The sequence below is a fragment of the Miscanthus floridulus genome, chromosome 16 (genome assembly GCF_019320115.1).
Source record: "Miscanthus floridulus cultivar M001 chromosome 16, ASM1932011v1, whole genome shotgun sequence".
NCBI classification, from domain to species: Eukaryota; Viridiplantae; Streptophyta; class Magnoliopsida; order Poales; family Poaceae; genus Miscanthus; species Miscanthus floridulus.
This window is the reverse complement of record NC_089595.1, coordinates 24,518,445-24,530,318: the sequence shown is the minus strand read 5'-3', so window position 1 is coordinate 24,530,318 and position 11,874 is coordinate 24,518,445.

The window sequence follows — 11,874 nt, the reverse complement described above, 5'->3', positions numbered from 1 at the left end:
GGGTTTAGGGTGGTTTAGGCCGGGTTTAGGGTATAGGCCACATGGTATCAGAATATAACACAATTGATTTTTTTTCCTAAGGAAAAATTATACATGTATACATTAATTGATATATATATATACACACATACATTAATTTCATACATATATACATTATAATTGATATATATATATACACATTTCATACATACATAATTTCATACATATATACATTAATTGATATATATACACACACACATTTCATACATATATAATTTCATACATATATACATTAATACACATTTCGTCAATATAATTCATAAATATAATATATATATATATATATATATATATATATATATATATATATATATATATATATATATACCGGCGGTTTAGAATTATAATGGAGTGCAGTGGTGACGGGCAGTGGTGGACAGCGGCGCTGGATCCCGGCACAGGAGCTCCTGGCCGGGCGCAACACGTCGGGGTTTCTCCGGCGAGGTGGGCGAGCGTCGGGTGCCCTCCAGTGAGGAAGGCGACGTCGGGGGTGGCTGGGAAGGCGAAATCAACGGCGGCATGGCACGCACGGCGTCGGGGGCGGCCGGGGGCTACTCGGTGAGGGGCGCGGCGTCGGGGCTACTCTGGCGAGGTGGGCGAGCCTCGGGGTGCCCTCCGGTGAGGAAGGCGGCGTCGGGGGTGGCCGGGGAGGCGAATCGGCGGCGGCGGAGCTCTGGGGACGCGTTGAAGACGAAGACGCGATTGATGAGGAAGAAGAGAGAAGGGAGGCGGCGATATATACGAGAGGGACCTTTAGTCCCGGCTCCACCCACCGCCCGGGACTAAAGCATCTTTAGTCCCGGCTCCTGCCACTAGCCGGGACTAAAGGTGGGACCTTTAGTCCCGGCTCCATCCACCTCCCGGGACTAAATCACCTTTAGTCCCGGTTTCTGCCACCAGCCGGGACTAAAGGTGGGACCTTTAGTCCCGGCTATTGGAAGGAGCCGGGACTAAAGGATTTTTTGGCGGGCCGCCAAATGCAGCCCACCTATAGTCCCAGCTGATGGCAGGAGCCGGGACTAAAGGTGGGCTACATTTTCATTTCGCGTCAACTTTTAAGCAGATCAGTTTATTTTATATATGTTTTGTATTTAAATGTTTAAGTCTTATATTTGCGCAGTAAATTCAATACTAGGCATAAATTTTTTTAGAAAAAGTAATAAACTTTATTTTCATTTACTGCACAAAAAAAATATGTGACCTAAACTATTGTGTTTTTTATTATAAATGTTGAACATGATGCAACTAATACTCACTATTTTCGTTAATGCAAAAATATAGACTTTAATTGAAATTATTAAATTTATTGGTTTTCGACAGGAAATTAGTTTTCACGTAATTGTAACGTAAATCTTGAGGTTCTTCATTAATCATTGTATAATTAATCGGTGAGTTCGGGCGGAAATTCAATTAAAGTTAAAAAAGTACCAAACCACCTCAAAAAAATCTCAAACTTGGTGGTGGCTACACACAGGGCATTTGTAGTCTTGAGAAAAAGTTTGAGACCAATCCGGCACTGGAAAAGTAAATGGACTTCAGAGTCCCAGAGAACCTAGGTGTATAGATAGGGTTCGACAAAAGGTTCTATATACCTCTGTGAAGCACGTCGACTCCGCCTATGTCGAAATAGGCTTGAAATTTTTTGGCAGTCATTTACACCCAAAATATGGCCCCACACAAGATCTTAGATTTTTCTGATAATTACTTTTATTATTACATTTTTCTTTAGTGCCGCGTGAGACGAAATACGGCGAATTACATATTCAAAACAATATAATTTTGCATCAACCTCCACAAATATTTGTCTCCTAGGGGCACAAGAGACCTATTTGGCAAAGTTTGGCACCATTCCGGATCTTTTCAGGGGGTGGACTCAGTTCAACGTATAATTAATCGGTGAAGTCGCGTGGAAATTCAATTAAAGTGAAAAAATTACCAAACCAATTCAGAAAAATCTCGAACTTGGTGGTGGCTTCACACTGGGCATTTGAAACCCTGATAAAAATTATGAGATCAATCAGGCACTAGAAAGCACATGGACCAGAAAATTCAAAGTATAGTTAACAAAAGAATATAATCAATTAAAGGGTCTTTTCTCTTATTAAATAAATGTTTGGGTGCTTTCTTGTCGAGAAAGTGACTTAGTTCAGATGGCTAGCTAGTGCGCTGCGGTTTGGACCTTGGCTATGAGGTTGTGGGTTCAATGCCTGGCTGCCCCATTTTTTTTGTCCAGCGGGACTATATTATTTTATCAAGATTTTATCCCGGTTATAGCCCAGAGCCGGGACTAAAGGTAATCCTTTAGTCCCGGCTAGAGCCTCAAGCCAGGAGTAAAGATTTATTCCCGGTTCTAGGGTCCAGCCGGGACTAAAGGATAACCTTATCAAGATTTTATCCCGGTTATAGCCCAGAGCCGGGACTAAAGGTAATCCTTTAGTCCCGGCTAGAGCCTCAAGCCGGGAGTAAAGATTTATTCCCGGTTCTAGGGTCCAGCGGACTAAGGATAGTCCCGGCTCTGGGCTATAACCGGGACTAATTGTTGCCTGCCGTTGCCACACGCTTGGTACAGGAAATTTGTATCCTTGTTTGATGATACAACCGGGACTAATAGTCCCTTTAGTCCCGAACACAAAAATACCGGGACTAAAGGCAAAAATAGAGGCGGGATGAAATGTCTGTTTTCTAGTAGTGCATAGATCTGGCACCAGTTCTAAAGCACAGGATACTGGTGTTGTTTACAGAGGAAATATCTTTTTGTTGTAACTTATTGTGGCAGTTTTGTTAAAAAAAGTCACCACAACATCAATCATTAATATTTGCACATTATTTGTGCTCCTCGGCCATGCAATAAATATCATGCAGTCAGTGTTGTGGTAACAACTTATATTAATACAATAGAGCACTACATCCCATGAAAGCTAAAGTTAATCTTAGTGTTTATTTATGCAGCCTAAGAAAATAGTGTACTGGAAACTTATAGTTGCCTTGAGTTTATAAAATATTAATGAATATTATCAAGTCTACATTGCATATTCCAGATTTGCAACATAAATATATAACTGGGCAAACTATCTCTTCATTTTTTCACTAATTGAATACATAGATATCCATGTTATGACAGAAAAAGAGGCAATGCATGCATAAAAAAATTGATAGAAAAACACGGCACAACTTGGAGAGAGTCTGTGTGATATTCGTGGTCATTGAGAGCTTAGCATACTCATTAAGCTGCAATAACAAGGGGAATAGCCCATCATGGCTAAGCACCGGACCACCACACTTTCGGGAGTCACCTACCTAAAGTCTATACTCTATACAGCCTGCAAAACTAACAAAAACGAAAAGAAGATCCCAAGTGAAGGAGAATATAATTGGTGGAATATTAGATATATTGCATTGGGCCTCATGGGCTGATTATATAGGGTATACAGGACTAACACCTCACGTGGGTACGCAATGTGGTACTATTCCTATTTACTCTAACATCCCCCCGCAGTCACAGCAGGAGCGCTACAAACGGTGAGATTGGAGAAGAAGCTGACAAAGCTGACATTCCCCCGCAGTCATAACAGTTGATGCGTCGCGTATGCTGTGGCTGGAGAAGAAGCCGATGAGTCCTCATGCAAGGCGGTAGCCCTTTGTGCCGATGTCGAGGTAGCCGAGCGTGAGGGCGCAATAGCCGTGGTCGAAGAAGCCGTGCTGAAGATGGCCGAGGTCGACATAGTTGTGGTCGGATTGCCATGTCGATGGAGCTGCAGGCGCGCGAGGGGCGCCATGATGATGACGGAGACGCGTCGAGGCAGTCGTCGTGGAAGGGGGCGATGCCGAAGTCAACGCAGTCAAGGCCGTCGTAGACGTAGAAGAAAGGCGACGACGCAGTCGAGGCAGACGGGGTAGGAACGGGAGGGTCGATGCCGAAGTCGATGCAGTCACGCCACCTATGCGCCGAGGCGTGGGCTGGGTTTGCCAGTCCCAGCAACGCATCGGGGACGAAAGCACGTGTCGGTGTTGCCAATACCGGGCGTACAAGGTAGAGGGTCCCAACCACGGTGATGCTGTCGACGTGGTTGTGCTGGACGAAGAAGAAGCAGTGCGAGAGCAGACGCATCGGCGAGCAGGGCTCAGCGACGATGCGAGGGGTGCGACCGGCGAGCATGGCTCAGCGATGGCGCGGGTAGCGGCAGCTCGATGACGAAGACCCAATCAGCAGGACGAAGACCTTGTGCAGACGGATGGCGCAGCAATGAGTGCGCAGTACAGTCGTCGATGCACAGGGGACGGTGATGTAGATGCAACGGCGAAGCGGACACAAGGACGGCAGTGCTGTAGCCCGACGAGGCGACACGGTAGCAAGCCAGCAGCCCTGTTGCTCGGAGAAGATGCGCGTAGTACTCGGCGATGGACGTCACGGGAGCCAGGTGGATCGCGCATAATCGGTTGTACGGACCGAGTACGCGCGAGGTGGAGCGACATGGAAGAAGTCGGCGGAGGCGTCCCGATCTGTGGTGGTGATAACGAACCGACGATGTAGACATGCGGACTGAATGACCGAGAAGCGACGCGGGAAGGCGTCCCCTCGGCATCGCCTGCCCCGGCCAGGCCGCACAGTCGAAGATGTAGATGCCATTGTAGTCGATGCCGATGCCAGAGTAGATATGCGCGAGGTCGACTGGCGATGGGCGACTCAATCCCGATCAGTGATCGGGCAAACCAAAAAGATACAGCAGCAACAGATCAGGTGTACCCCGGCAACAGTGCACCTCAGCGCGGCTCGTCCCGGCTCGCGGCACGAGCTACCGGAGTCGTACGGGGCGGGGCGCACGGCGGGTCGCGGTCACGCGAGGTCGCACGAGGATGACGCAGATTGGCCGGCCACCACCATGGCGGCGCGGTGTTGGGGTCGATCTGCCCGAGCCACCACCTCGGTGGCGCGGGATGGGGCGACGCCCAGCATCCTCCACGGCGAGCGCGGAGAGGGCGGCGAGGTAGCGCGGCGCCGCGAGAAGACCCGATCTGCCGCTTGACGACGACGAAGAGGGCACGGGATCAATTGGATCCGGCGCCTAAAGAGGTGGCGCTGCCCCCGGCGGAGATCGATTTCTCCCCGGGGGCACGCGGTGCGGAAGCGGCGGCGGCTAGGGTTAGGATCTAAACCTAGGCGAATGATACCATAAAGGAGAATATAATTGGTGGAATATTAGATATATTGCATTGGGCCTCATGGGCTGATTATATAGGGTATATAGGACTAACACCTCACGTGGGTACGCAATGTGGTACTATTCCTATTTACTCTACTATTCCTATTTACTCTAACATCCCCCCGCAGTCACAGCGGGAGCGCTACAAACGGTGAGATTGGAGAAGAAGCTGACACCAAGCATCCTGTACAAGTCTCATTTAGAAGACAATAACTCGTGTATCTGCATCTCAAACATGGATAGCATTTTTCAGTTATGTCATGCATATAGCTATCAGCTTAAAGAGTGAAGAAAGCGTAGATGGTTATGTAGAACACAAGTAAAGTGACCAAATAGACAACTCACCTCTGTCGAAGTTTTGTCAAATTCCCCAGCTCATCAAGTAGTGTGCTGTTTAAATTATTGAGACCAATGCCCTGAAAGAATTAATTAAATAAACTAAGTTAGATACAAAAGAAATGTTCAAATTAAATAGAAGTGATGTTAAGTACTTCTTGACAATGGAAAATTCGAAATGCTGGTACATGCTTGATTGGGACAATGCACATTCTTTTTCTCCAGAGTTCACTTCCACAATATTATATTCTTTTTTAGAAAACCATATTATAAGATTATACTCAATATATGGCTAGTATATTCAAAACATCAAGCCTTTGGCTTAGAGCCTCGTGACATTCATGCAATTGAAAAGCAAGTATAACTGGGGTAACATATGCATGACAGTAACTGAACATTAATATTAGTTAGAGAATATTGACTTTTAACACTACACAGGATAACAAAATGACTGGAGGATCTTATAGTGATAAGAGATTGGTAAGATTTTCAAGTTCCTTTGGACAGGTCAGATAGTGCATTGATGCCCACAGTCCTTGTGATTTTCAAGGAAAAGAATGTAAGATTGCTTGAACGCAGGAACTGCAGCATAATTTTGAGTTTAGAATATTACATTGATTCCAGAGCAACGGGTTAACACACTTTAAAAAACAGTTGTCAAACGAAACTCATCTTGATGACTGAATTGTATTTTGATGACTGAATTGTATTTTGTTCTATGCATTCAAATATTTCTAGGCACAATTCGACAAACTCTTGAACATGTCGTCAATCTAATCTAACAATCATAATTTGTGCAAAACTAAATTGATGATCAATAGCGGAGCTATATCAAGCAACTCATATGTAAGCCCAAACAACCATATAAAACATAGCTACCCCAATGGTAAATTCTTCAAGAGGGAGCGCCGATATCTGTTCCTGTAAGTTGTACGTGACCCACCCACCCAAAACTACACACGGTCAGGAGAAACATACTTTAATAAAAGGAGGAAATAATGCTTTAAGCTTATTACAATACCACACAAAGTAAACCAAATTGAGACATGTCAGTTTCATTACATTTTTCGAGTCACTGTCAGTTGAGCCACATTCTGTTTTAGTGGGTCAATACTCAATATAGAATACAAAAAAGGGAATTCATAGGTGCCAACATTTTAAAATCTAGAGTAACATGATTTTTTTTCAAAGTCATCGTGTAGCGTTAAACATATCACAATCTTTAGGATTCAAAAAATTGCAAACACTTACATTTAAAGATATGAGCTTCCATTGCATCTGTTGGTACAAGCACTGAAAAAAGAAATAATTTCACCCTTAGACACCGAGTAAAAGTAACATAAAGAAGCTAGTAAACAGGTTTGATTTTTAAAGACTAATGTAAGATTTAGCATACTACAGCAACCATACGAACTGAGCAAGCAACTAAGGGTTAGGGGAAAATAAGAAGAAAGAAAAGAGTAACAGACAAACTAACAAAAAACACCGAAACAATTTCAATAGAGTTCCGAGGTACCTCCATCCTGCGAGCGACAACATCGGTGCCGGGGCAGGGCATCGCCATTGCTGCCGAAACTATCAATAATTAATTATTGTTTCCGGTGCAAATTACATATATGAAACTCCATGCATTTTTTCAGTGAAAATTACAGCCGCCATCACATTTGGAGAACTGAATCACCAATGATGATAAGCATAACAGGTTGAAATGTTTGGTTGAAGACAAAACTGGTAGTTAAAAACTAATATGCTGTACTGAATGCGCATACATTCTAGGTATCAGAGACATGTACTGCTTGTTGTATATCGCTATGGCATATTTTCTCTAATGCATAGATATTCTGCAATAGCAGTAAGTTAATACAGGATTGTATGTCCACAATTTAATATGTGCATTTAAGCAGAGATATTGATATTATATGCAGTTGTTTACAGTTTCAAACACAAAGAGTCATCAGGTGCAAATAGAAGAAATAATTTGATAAAAAAGTGATATAGCAGCACACCGATGGAGTATGGATTCCACGGATGCTACAAAAATCACATCCTCCACCAAGGGTCTGAATCTACCAAATTACAACAACTATCAGTTCAATTAACAATGAAAGAAAATTGGAATTAGTGAGGATTTACCGTACTGTATCAGGGCACCACACTGTTTCTGCATCAATCTGTGCATCACGCGCACCTCCAAAGATCGATAGCACCTCCTATACCTGCATCCTGCATCTTCCACTTCAGATTGATAGCACATCTAACCAAAGATTTTTTTTATTGCAAAACCTATGATCGGGAATTGATTAATCAGCCACAAGATTAAATTAATATAAATAAAGCGTAGTTTCAGTCACCGATTGGCCAAGCGGCTGTGAAACCGGCATGCAGCCGGGAATTGTTCTCCAATGCAAAGAGTGAGAGAGACAGCAGGCACCAGGACGCTGCTTGCCGAGGGAGGAGATGGAAGGGGCCGCAGCCTCGGCCCTCGACCCTGGGGCCTCGCCGCGGTGCCTCAGAGCCACGGATGGGTCGCCGTCGCCTCGCCGGTCGGATGGACGAAGCCGGCAGGCCAGCGTCGGCCCTCAATCGGCCTCCGCTTGGACCTCGCCTCCGCCGTCCGGCCTCCACCAGCGAATGTTGCTTCGACCTCGCCTCCACCAGCGAATCGTTGCTTGGACCTCGCTTGCGCCGGCCGGCTGCCTCCACTCGGACCTCGCCTCCGCCGTCCGGCTGTCTCCGCTTGGACCTCGCCTCCACTTGGACCGTCCACTACGGAAACCAAGCCTTTGCCTAGTGTAAAAAAAATCGGACGCTCGGCAAAGAATTGCACTTCCGACAAAAAATAGCATTCGGCAAAGGACTTCTTTGCCGAGTGCCAAGCTCTCGGCAAAAACTCGGCACTCGGCATAGGCTGTCCCGCGTAACGGTGTTCGGCCACGTCCTTTTTTGCCGAGTTCCAGCCAGAGGGCACTCCGCAAAGAATTTTTTTTAAAAAAATTCAAACTTTGCCGAGTGCCAGCCGGAGGGCACTCGACAAAGAATTTTTTTTTTAAAAAAAAATCAAACTTTGCCGAGTGCCGGCCAGAGGGCACTCGGCAAAGAATTTTTTTTTAAAAAATTCAAATTTTGCCGAGCGCAACCCTGCAGACACTCGGTAAAGATTTTTTTTTTAAAAAAATAAAAAATCTTTGCCGAGTGCCTGCAGGGTTGGCACTCGGCAAAGAGACCGTCAACGGGGCCAGCGCCGTGACAGTCGCTTTTCTTTGCCGAGTGCCCCCGGGCTCTCGGTAAAGAGGGCTTTGCCGATCAATTTTTTATCTTGTTGTTTATTTGTCGTGTAATTTGACCTTTGCCGAGTGCCGCCTCCGCTGCGAATAGAGAGGCTGAGCAACGCGGCGGTTATGGGCCGGTCTCGCTGCCTGGCACTTTCTGCCTCCGCCCTCCGGTCATTGCCTTCGCCCAGACAAGCCGCGGGCAGCGCAACCAGCGGAGCGACGTGACCGCAACGGAGGAAAGGGAGGGTGGGTACGCGGGCGGGTATGTTCGTCGTTCGTCGCGCCCCCTACGCTGCGCCTCCAAGCAGTCCGTGGGTACATCAGCGGGTATGCTTCGGCGCGTGTAAGAAAAAAATGGATCGGAGGGGAGATCGGCAACATAAAAGCGTGTCTGTCTATATAAAACGTTGGATGCAAAATCAAAACACATTCACGGAGGAGATCTAAGGTGGGTAGGAAGTTTTCGGGGTAATAGGTATTTTTCTAATTCCTTCGCTCTTTTATAGTATTGAGATGAGATAGATAGATACTCAATAAGATGGTCTGACCATACCAGAAAACTAGATTCATGAAGAAGCCCAAAAGTGCTGGGCCAGTATTTTTTCAGAGCTGTCCTCCGGTGAGAGTTCCCTTTTAAGCTGCTCTGTATTTAAAGCCAACGTCACTATTTCTATCTTTCCTGTTATTTCGTACCTAGTAAGTGTGTGTGATATATATATATATATATATATATATATATATATATATATATAATATAGAGAGTAAGAGAGAGAGAGAGAATTCAAAAAATCTATCAGTTACACATAGGAGTTGTATATAAAAGGACCCTGACTTGTTGAAGTGCTTTTTTTTTTGAGAAATTGACTTTTCTTTCAAAAGGATTATACCTGAGCAAAATGAGCTCGGCCCGACCTGACCCGTGGGCCCGTCCTGAGCCCCATGGGTTTTAGCCCGCCCACGAACCTTACTGGACAGGGCCTGGGCAGAGATCCCATTGCCCAGAAAATTTTTTTTTGGTCCGAGCCCAGCTCGAAATACTGTCTTTTTGCTATTTTACAGTATAAAATACGCGGGCGACCCATCTAGGCCCGAGCCTAACCTGAAAAATTAGGCCCGACCTGCCCAGTGGGACGGTGATGGACGGGACTTTTTAGGCCTGAAATAACTAGGCTTTTTTTCGGCCCAGCCCGGCCCGCAAAAATGATGCATCTAAAAAGATACATCAAACTGTAGTGAACCAGTCCGAGCTTTGATTTGAAGTTGACTTTGATTTCTTTATGTCAATCTCGTAGCTGATCAATTCCAACGTTCCTTACATTAACGTTCCTTACTCAATAAGATGATCTGACCATACTTGAAAACTAGATGTTTATACTAAAATTTCATGAGCTTATCTTGTAAAAGAAGAGATCGCTGATGATGTCAAAAGCAAGAAAGTTTTTTAATTAAGGGATATTTATGAGCCGGTAAGGAAATATTATTTAATAAATTTGAGAGATACATGACTTCCAGGTGCATATCAGGATGAAAGAAACAAGGACACGTATCAAACAAGGAAGCTTCATTAGCAAGGATTCTGCATAAGAGAAATTAAAGTTCATGTATCTTGATATTTCTTTTTTGTTATCTAGTCATGTTCATTTAGGACTCTTATCAGCCCAGGGTATAAATATAAACCCCCGGCTATTGTATCAAAAATCATCCAATCAATCAATACAAATTACTTTTTTCGGCTCCGTGCCAACCCTTAGGAGTAGAAGTAGTGTAGATCTCGGCGAGTTCTTCAACCAACAAGTAGGGCTGCATTAGTCTGGCCGACCTCCGACTTGTCTGTAAGTACAGTCATGGCTTATACTTTGGTTTCTAAGGCTGCATCGGTTAAGTTCGACCTCCACTGCGAGCTCTAGTATATGCTAGTTATCGATCTTCATTTAGTTCAAGTACGGCTGCATCGGTTAAGTTCGACCTCCATTGCTCGAATTAGATTAAGGTCAAGTTATCGGCTCTACATAAGCGTGGCGTCCTTCGGTTATATTCATTAAGTTACCGATCTTGCTGATGTTTTTACTATCAATAGTTTTTCAGCAACATCAACCTGCCCAATCAATATCGAACTAGATCGGCATCATATCCTTTTAGTCCGTCGTTTGCTTTTTGACAATATGATATTTCTTACTTTGAGCGACGAGTTATGTTTTATTGGCTGTTCTATCTCGATCTTGATCACGCATAGTACGCGGTTAAGGCACTCATGATCTTGAAGAGGTTTGCTGGCTAGTTAAATCTGGTCTATAGTTCGCTATTATGGCTGCAACGATTCGCTCGATCCCCACTGATGGCACTTTAGATTGGAGGATGCTAGTAGGTAGATTTGTTCCCGATCAGGCGTGACTTTAGCTGTTTGCTATGCCTGCATCGGCTAAATAGCCGATCGCCTACACTTTAATGCTCATAGTATGTCTTCATGATCTTGTTAAATATGAGTAGATCTATTTTCTTTAAAGATTTAATCTGTTATCTTTATTATGGCTGCCATCGATCCGGTCGAACCCCACTGTTAAAGATGATAGGTTAGGTTTGAGGAGTTGATATGTTTGCTCATATTGAATAGTCGATTGTTCAGATGTTGTGACCCTTTTTCTATCGGAATAGGCTCTTTTAGCCGATTGTTCTGCGCCTTCACAGATATAGCATGTCTGTTAGAAACCTGTCAAGGTATGGATGGTTTTGTGAATTCTTTGACTTTAGTTTGTTGTTATCATCATAGCTGCATCGATCCGGTCGAATCTCACTGTTGATGATAGTGGATTAGATTCGGAACGTTTGTAAAACTGTTCGTATTAGACAGTCGATTTGTTTGCATGTTATATCCTTTATCGTCAGACTCATCGGCTCAATGCTCATACTGGTTATATTTTGTCTAGCTGATGATTTTACTTACATCTGTGTGCACCATATTCGTCATCATAAAAATAATCACAATCTACGAATGTTACAGTCCTTAACAACCAATTTTCTTCTCATGT